This window comes from Colossoma macropomum, unplaced genomic scaffold, assembly GCF_904425465.1.
Source record: "Colossoma macropomum unplaced genomic scaffold, Colossoma_macropomum, whole genome shotgun sequence".
Taxonomy (NCBI): Eukaryota; Metazoa; Chordata; class Actinopteri; order Characiformes; family Serrasalmidae; genus Colossoma; species Colossoma macropomum.
This window is the reverse complement of record NW_023494805.1, coordinates 5,730,908-5,740,310: the sequence shown is the minus strand read 5'-3', so window position 1 is coordinate 5,740,310 and position 9,403 is coordinate 5,730,908. Positions and strand designations below refer to the sequence as shown.

The following is a 9,403-nucleotide window of genomic DNA, read 5'->3' as shown; positions in this document are numbered from 1 at the left end:
ACACTTTTTTTGTTTGACTTTCATTAGCACTGGATGTCAGTGTGAAGTATGTAAAAGCCATCAAGTCTTTTAATTAAAGCTTTCCCACTGAGAATATTCATAATATTGTAGCGTTGACACATGAGCACCAGAGCATGCCATTTTTCTGCTCAACAAAGCACACAAGATCTTTGAATTGCAGGGAAAATAGCTTGAAGGTCACCTACAGCCATACAACATCCGCTCACAGTGACCCCTACAACCACACTCACTCACACATTCACTCAACCACACTCGGCTTAACTTTGCATGACACACCCTTAGAGCTCCCCTTGAAAAGCCTGTGGCAGATTTTGAATGATAATTTTCTCTTGAAATATGGGGACTTTTAACTATTACTGTTAATGTATTTTGTATATTTCATGCATGAATCATTCACAAACATGGTAACTGACTCTGCTGAGATGTTAGAATGAGTCTTATCTATAGAGTCTTGTGGGTAATGATGTTGCTGAAAGATATTAATCTTGATTGGAAGTCATTATTTTTAAAGAGGTTGTACTTTATACAGCAAGAACGGCCTGGGTTCGATTCCCGACTGGGCGACCAGGGTCCTTTCTGTGTGGAGTTTGCATGTTCTCCCTGTGTCTGCGTGGGTTTCCTCCAGGTACTCTGGTTTCCTCCCACAGTCCAAAAACATGCAGTCAGGCCAATTGGATGTGCTAAATTGCCCCTAGGTATGAGTGTGTGTGTGAAAGTGTATGTCTGTTTGTCTGCCCTGCGATGGACTGGCGACCTGTCCAGGGTGTATCCTGCCTTCCGCCCAATGACAGCTGGGATAGGCTCCAGCACCCCACCGCGACCCAGAAGGATAAGCGGTTTAGATGATGGATGGCTGGATGGATGGTTTTATTCACTTTATTAGATTTCTCTTTGCTCTCTGAAGGACAACAGGTGTATCTATTTTATACCCTACAGCTACTACCCTGTCATTTACTCAACGTGTAGAGAAGATCATTTTCTAAGTGCTGATTTTGATCTTACCGGCTGTCTCACTGGAGGGGGCGGAGGAGGGGGTGTGGCCATTGTGCAGTGTGAAAGAGCTCTACAATGGCTGCAGCAGAGCAAAGACCAGAGACTTTTTAACCCTTTCCTGTCTGAGCAAATATTTCACTATTGACACCAGTGCACACTGACACAGAAAACATCTTGCTGTGTGAAGTGGGTGTGGCCATTTTGCAGTGGGAAAGAGCTCGACAATGGCTGCGGCAGACTTTTTAACCCTTTCCTGTCTCAGCAAATGTTGACTCTAGTGCACACTGACACAGAATTGCTGTGTGATTTTGATATCGTATACTCCATGTTGCTGTATAACTGTGGTGTATTTCCATTCTATTTGTATTTGCAAAACCAGTTTAACATGTGTGCTTAACTGTAATAGACTAGTCAGCTACAGTACTGGGTAAAATTACTTCCAGTCTGACACCGTTTGTAAAGATGAGGAAAAGAGACAACCAAAGCAAAATGTTATCAGTTTCTGCTTACAATGAAAATATGAGCTATCTTTACATAAGAAAAAAACATACGCCATAATTATACACCTTTTTATACTTTATACCTTTGTGCACTTCCCCTTTGCCAAGATACCAGCGCTGAGTCTTCTTTTATAGCGCTGGATGAGGTAGGACACAAGGGACCTCGAGCCATTCCTCCTTCCAAAATCTCACAGAGTTGCTCAGAGTTGGGCTACTTGCACGTACATCCGCTTCTTCAGGTCTTCTCAGAGGTTGTTGATGGGGTTTAGCTCAGAGGACTGAGAAGGCTTGATTCTGCAAAGGCTAAATTTTGTCATTAGTGAACCGTTTGACTTAATTTGGAGGTGTGCCCTGGCTCACTGTTCTAAGAAAAGATTCATGTGATTAACCTCTTGGCAGACTCAGGCAGATTTTGATGTAAAATATCCTGCTAATGGATCACACATCCTAACAGGGTTGCCAGGGTCCCCTTAGAAAGGACTGGAAGTTTGATGTGCATGCCCTTTTTATGTCAAACCCACTTTTGTTACAGTGCTGTGAGAAAGTATTTGCCAAATTTTGCATATTTGCCATGCTAAGTTGTGTCAGATCCTCATACAAAATGAAACAGAGAAAACAGGAGAACGTGTGTATGTTTCCACTGCACATCAGTCCATTTCAGATCAGCTTGCACCCAGACATTGTTGGCGTATAACTTTCATTGTGCATTGTACAGTCTTAACTTGCAATTGTGGACAGACGGTATTTATCAACGATTTGTCAAAGTATTCCTGAGCCCAGGCAGTGATCACTACGGAAACATAATGGTTTTAGCCGCTTAAAATCCCAGTCTTGTGGCATACTAAGGCTTATTATTCAGCAACTACATGGACTATAATGCAAACTGGTGAAGTTTTTGTTAGCTTATAGAAGTGTGTAGTTAAACTTTGGGCGTGCAGGTGGACCTGGCCATTTAAAGGATTAATGCAGTGCCATCTGAAGTATCGAATGACATGGGCATTGTAGTTTTCTGCCTTGACTTTTACACACAGAGATTTCTCTGGATTCCATGAATCTTTTGATGTTATTAAGCACTGTAGATGGTGAAATACATAAAATCCTTGCAATCACTCACTGAGGAACATTGTTCTTCAACTTCTGTTTTTTTTGGGTTTTTTTTGCTGATGCATTTTTGGCATCAGGCCTTGAGCTAACCTTTCTCCTAAAAGATTAGATTTTTCCTGGACCCAAGTATGATTGCATAATTTTGCCAACTTTTTGGAACATGTTGCAGGCATCAATTTCAGAAAGAGTGGATGTTTACAAAAAAACTTAGTTGACAAAACATTATATATCCTGTCTTTGTACTGTTTCTCTACAGATCAAAGTATAGTTTTAAATCACTGCTATCTGTTTTCATTTGCATGTTCCAAAGTGTTCCAAGTTTTTTGGGATTTGTGTTTGTATTAGACAGTGTGATTGACATAAATATGCCCAAAACATGAAACTAAAGGTTGCTTTGAGCTGTAGCATTTCTCTTCCTTTCATTCCACTCAGAATTTCTGTAATTCCAAACATAAGAGAAAGGGTTCTGTTTTATATGAGAACCAGTATAACCTAAGCGAGCTTTACACAAGGCTGTAAACAAGTACAGTAGATTACTTATACACACCATCACCACACTGAACAGTTACAGCATGATTCACATTACATTTGGATGTACAGTGCAGTAAGTACACTAATTCATAAAGAAAGATATTAGCCATTACCTATGAGTAAGCTGGTTTGTGATTTGGGTTGCCTTGTTTCTAAGCAGACGTGGAAAGAGTATTGAAAATCCTTATATAAGTAAAAGTATTAATAAAAGAAGAATAACTAAGTTGTTTATTGAAAAAACTATTTAGGTAATTGAGTTACTTGTTTGTATTTCTGCAATCATAATCTGTACACACAAACCTAAAACCAAATATATTTCAAGAGAAAAAAAGGTTTTGAGCTCTGAGACTGATCAGAGTAAGCTCTGCTAGTGCACATTTACACATCTTTCCGTATATAAGGTAAGAGATAAGGTTTACATTAACTACAGGCATTTCAAGAGTGAATGATTTTATAAGGCTTCCTAATTCATCTGTTTGTTACTGTTTAATTAATACCAATTTTTTGGTTCAGCCTTTAAAAAAACAGATTACTTGATTAAGAGTTGAAATAATAGGTAGCATGTATTAATGGGCATCGACCTATACAGACAGTAAATATTACACTCACAGTCTTCAAACTGTGTACATTCACTGACACCTCTATAAAACATTTCTACCATTATCATGAGCAACAACAGCAATGAGTCAGCATGGTCAGCTCATGGAAAGCTCTGCAGAGGGTGGTGCGAACAGCCCAGCACATCACCGGGGTCCAGCTCCCAGACCTCCAGGATTTATACACCAGCCGCTGTCTGAGGAAGACCAGGAGGATTCTAAAGGACTCCACCCACCCAAGCCACTGTCTGTTCTCACAGCTGCCAAGCAGAGGTACAGAAGCATAATGTCCAGAACCAGCAGGTTACGAGACAGTGTCTTCCCCCGGGCCATCAGGCTGCTGAATGGCCAGTAGTGCTGCTATATTGGTCTATAGGCCTGTCAATACACCTCTGAATCATCAATCCACACTACATTCACACCTCAAACAGACTCACTCTGATTTCTTACTGTAACTTCCATCTAGCTGACCTATGCTTGCACGTATAGACTGACATCTTGTACATCGTCTATCCATATCTTGTAATCTAGAAATTCTATGTATCAGCACTCTATCCCCTGTATAACCTCCATATTGTGATGTGACAAAAAACATCACTTGATTTGATTTTGGTCATATTTGCAGAGACATTTCTTGTGTGCCTCATTATGCATCACACCTGTAAAGTACAATTGCAGGGAAACACTGTGTGTCTTGATGCTAGGGATTATCTAAAGTATTAGCTTTTTATTCCTACATTTAAGGTGGACCGCTGTCTATCACACTCTCATAAATAAAGTTAATTGCGTATAGTGCAGAAACAAATGGCTAAGAAACAGCATGTAGCTATGTTACCACCAACAGTGTAATAAGCCATCATAACTGTTAGGGCACTGTTAAAGTATGAAAAGCTTAAATAACCCACTTGCTGTGAGGTTTGGCTCAGACTTGGAGCAGCAAGAGAGCATCACCATGTGTGGAAGAGGACCACAAGTAGCTGACGTATATATTGCTAACTCTGATTGGTACTTTGGCAGAACTGAGGTCACCTGTGCCAAATTTAGTCCCACCCAACTCAAATCATACAGAAGGAAAACTACTTTCAAAAATCTCACAACAGAAAATAAGAACAGCATATTTCTCTGCCAGTTCATTGTAAACTCACCACAAAACTATAAATAATAGATGATGAACATGAAAATTAGTAGACAAGAGCTTTAAAAAACAGAAAGTGAAGAACAAATCTGGGGAAAGACCAGAGTTCCTGTATAACATGGCTGTACACCAGCAAAACTGTGAAAACATTTTATTTTGGGTAAACTGTGTGGACTGACACCACTGTTAACTAAAGTAGCTAAAGTTAACTAAAGCTAGCAGACAGGTGTATTCAATAAAACATAAGCAACAGATTGAAATAATTAATAAATTTTAATACATTTTTAGATTTTATATAATTTTTAGATATATATCAACAAAGTAAGAAGAAGTTTGGCAGCTGATAACACCACTGACAGTCTGAATAAACTGTGCTCCTCCTGTGTGCTGGTAACATTCTCTTCTTTCTGCACTAAACTTCACGTTGTGTAGAAGTATTTCCTGTTAGTGAGGTTTGCTGTTCAAACAGCTAAATAGATTTAGGCCAGAAACTTTCTCATTACTGCTGCTTTCTTCTACACCCACTACGTACTACCCCCTCTCTTACACCCACTACCCACAACCCCCTCTCTTACACCCACACGTTTCAGCTCATTACATGCATCTGGTCTGCAAAACTATCAGCAATTGCATTCCTTAAACTGGCTAAATCATCTTGATCACTTTCTACCATCTCAATAAAAATGAGCACAAAGAATATATTACTTTATTAATATTGTCTTTATTCAATCTTGAGAGCTATAAAATGTAAAAGATGTTGATGCTAATGAAAGGTTGAAATTACCAGGTTCACAGAAATTAATATTACATCACTGAAAGCCAAACATGTAAGAAAAAAAAGAAAAAAGAAAAAGTCTTCTTACAAAATGAATTACAACATTTTTGCATATGCTGATGAGAAAGATAAGTTTTTTCACCACACACTCATGTTACTGTAACCATGCTTAAAAAGTCTTGCATGTGGTCTCTATGTACTGTGTTCCGCTGCTCTGCACAGTGACCACAACCGTTATCCTGCTCCATTCTACTGAGAGACAGTCAGTGACAGCAGTGGTCAATAGCATACAAACTCACCAAAAATGTTTTTCTTCACAGAATTAATAACAGTGTAAAATACATCATAAAGAAGACTGAATTAAGTTGTTATGTTTTCTATACTGTTCACATTTGTATTACAAAATATATATATTTTCAAATATGCCCCCTTTAAATTAAGTTAAACCAGCCTTAACATCACCTTAACGCTCTTTGTCTGGTTTGAAACAGTACTGACCACATAGCAGTGCGTGGCAACACCACTGAAATACACTCCAGCAAGCCTTGTATATAAAAATGATCATGCATAAAGATGACAGAGGAGTACTGCGTGGAGAAAGTTTAAAGGCTGACTGTCTCATAATCACAATAAACAGAAATGTATTACTACACTTACTTCCTAGCTGCAGAAAACATTTCAACTCTGTCATTTTGCTAACGTACCACAATATTCTACAACATACATTTCTAGCGTACATCACTCCACAGGGAAAATGTAAAAGAGAGATATGTGGTTTTGTGCAATAAGAGCTGGATGATGTTTCTGTATTTCCTTACCACTACTAGACCAATGACAACAGTGCACACCTTCAAAATGTCCAATCAGGTTTGACACAGGGCTGGTGTTTCCTCTGAACGGACAAGTTCAACAGACCTCATTACTTCATTGTCTCATTGTTTAAGCAGCAACAATGATCACACTCATCACCACTCTTTGCCTATTTACTACAGGTGAGTGACATTTTGAATTTGTTTTTATAAAATATTATATAGCATATACCATATTAATACTACAACCAATGCTATAAAACCTCTTTACACACTTTTTCAGTGAAAACTGGAATCTCTGGGCTTCAAGTACAAACTGTGAGGAGTGGAAATAATGTTGTCATAAAAGTGTGATGAAAACATTGTCAAAGACAAGAAAACTCATTTATTAGCTTGGTATAAACAGAGTTTAGGAAATGTACCAGAGCATGTATTGAGACAGTTTGGAGAGGGAGAGAAGCTCAGATTTGCATCAGGTTTTAAGGACGGCCGCTTCACTGTGGATGAAGAAGCATTTGGTCTCAGTATAAAAGGAATGAAAGAAGAAGATGCAGCAACATATTTCTGTGGAAAAGTAAAGACGAATGTTGTAGAGTTTGGATCTGGGACTCGCTTGTTCTTTCAAGGTAAACAGCTCTCTCTAACTTTAATATCTGTAACTGTTAATTCTATTTATTTTATTGCAGTTCAAAATTATATATGTTCATTTGTGTTTTACAGTGATCATTGTTAGTGTTATTTCTGACTGTTTGCTGTTTCTACTAATTGATTTTAAAGCTGAGACGATCGACCATCGATCTCTGACTGAAATGGTGATCGAGACTGGAGAGTCTGTTACTCTCCAGTGTTCAGTACAATCTCTTACTTCAGACTGTTCAGGAGAACACAGTGTGTACTGGTTCAGACATGGATCAGGAGAATCTCATCCAGGAATCATTTACACTCATGGAAACAGGAGTGATGAGTGTAAGAAAAGCTCTGAGACTGATTCTCCTACACAGAGCTGTGTCTACAAACTCCCCAAGAGAGACCTCAGCCTCTCTGATGCTGGAACTTACTACTGTGCTGTGGCTGCATGTGGGCGGATAGTGTTTGGAAATCAAACTAAAGTTAATGTAAAAGGTAAGAATTGTGATATATATTAGAAATATTTTTTGTTCTCTAATCAAATTTCTCTGCATGCTAAATGTTTAAATCTTTTTAATCATCTGATTCTAATCCAACGTGTATATTTTTGATCTTTTCAGAAAATAACAGTTGGATTGTTATCACTTTGACAACATTGAATGTAATATCTGTTATTGTGATCATGGTTCTGGTAGGAGTTTTACTTAAGAATCAACGAAAAGGTTAGTTTCTGTTTTTACTCACTGTAAGCTGATCTCACCAAAATTTATATCACTTATTACACAAAAACATTAATTAAGGTCATTATTTTTATTTAAAGGAACTTCCAACAGCCATCCAAGCCACACTGATCAGGTAATCACATTCATTATCTGCTGTATTTTTATTTTACTGTACTTCTAATGCCTGTTCTTTCTATGGTATGTAATGGATTGCATTGACTCTTGTTGTATCTCAGGCTGAAGACACAGAGGTTTTAAACTATGCTGCCCTGAAATTTGCTAAGAAACCTCCATCCTCCAGACCACCCAGAGTCAAGGAAAGTCAAGACCTGTATTCACAAGTGAAACACAGATGATAAGAAACGCGGTACAGACAGCATCACCACAATGGAATTATCACCACAGTGGAACATATATAGATTGAGCTAACTTCACTTTTTTAATGTTTGAATCAAAGAGGAATGTGTGAAAACAAGGTAAACTGAAATGCAAGCCAGTTTGTTACCTACTGCAGGCTGTGGCTCTTCGCCGAATTAAACAAGACCAAAGCTTTAGTTGTTAGTGATAGCCAGCTAGTTTAGTAGGTCTCTGAGATTTCTCATCTAACAGATTGTTCAGCTATTTTCTTGTACAGTTATTTTATTACTTTCTTAAACCCAGAGCAAAGCTTTCTACACCTAAATGTGTACTCGTGTCTATGTGACACCCATATATGTCTATATGATGCTATAAAGATCTGTTTTAAGACAGTAGATCAGAGAATTATTATGAATGCTCAATTTATAATATAAACACGTAGTTATAAAGTATTATATTTACTATAATTATATAAAACTATGTTTATATCCTGTCGTCAAGGTAAGAACATTTGTATAATGAGTAACTCTTCATCAGCACATTACAAATAACATTTCCTTAAGTATAATTGTACAGTGGCTTAGGTTGTATGAGTCCACAACCCACCAAATAAATAAATAAATAATCATTGAACAGACTCATTTGCATATTGATTGCAAAAGTATTTATGTTTTTGTGATTAATAAAAATCAATGATGGTTTATGCAGAAAAATAAAAAAATGTATGAATGTTTACATATGAGTTTATTCTGATTAACATAAAATAATGATTTAACTGAACTATAATAGACTTGAATGTGTTTATACAATATGTAAAAGGCTTTTAATAAAACAGTTTGATCTATGAGTGTGATCTATAAAGGCTTGTTGGTAAAGATGTTGCTGGAGGACATTTACCCCAGGTAGCAGAGCAAGACCTTTCTTATAAAGGGCACATATTTTACTCTTTTTATTCATTTTATTATAGCTTCCCTTTGAAAGACAAGAGTGAAGAGAACATAACAAATAATACCTTAATTCATTATTCATATGATGTTTTTTATGCTGTCAGTTACTCCTCTGTGAATAAGTCATTTTCTGGGGGTTGATTTTGTATGTCAATGGTGCTTATTGGCTGTCTCAGTGGAGGGGGCGGGGTAAGGGTGTGGCCATTTTGCCATTTTGGAAAGCACAGCAGTAACTGCAGCAGAGCACAGAATTGACGGACGATATGTGTTTTTTAAGCTTTTTTTT

General features: G+C 37.6%; 1 pseudogene; it reads left to right on the top strand.

The window, feature by feature from the left end:
* The first annotated feature begins 3,840 nt into the window (after window positions 1-3,840).
* On the top strand, window positions 3,841-8,169 carry LOC118826053 (annotated as a pseudogene).
* Window positions 8,170-9,403: the final 1,234 nt, after the last annotated feature.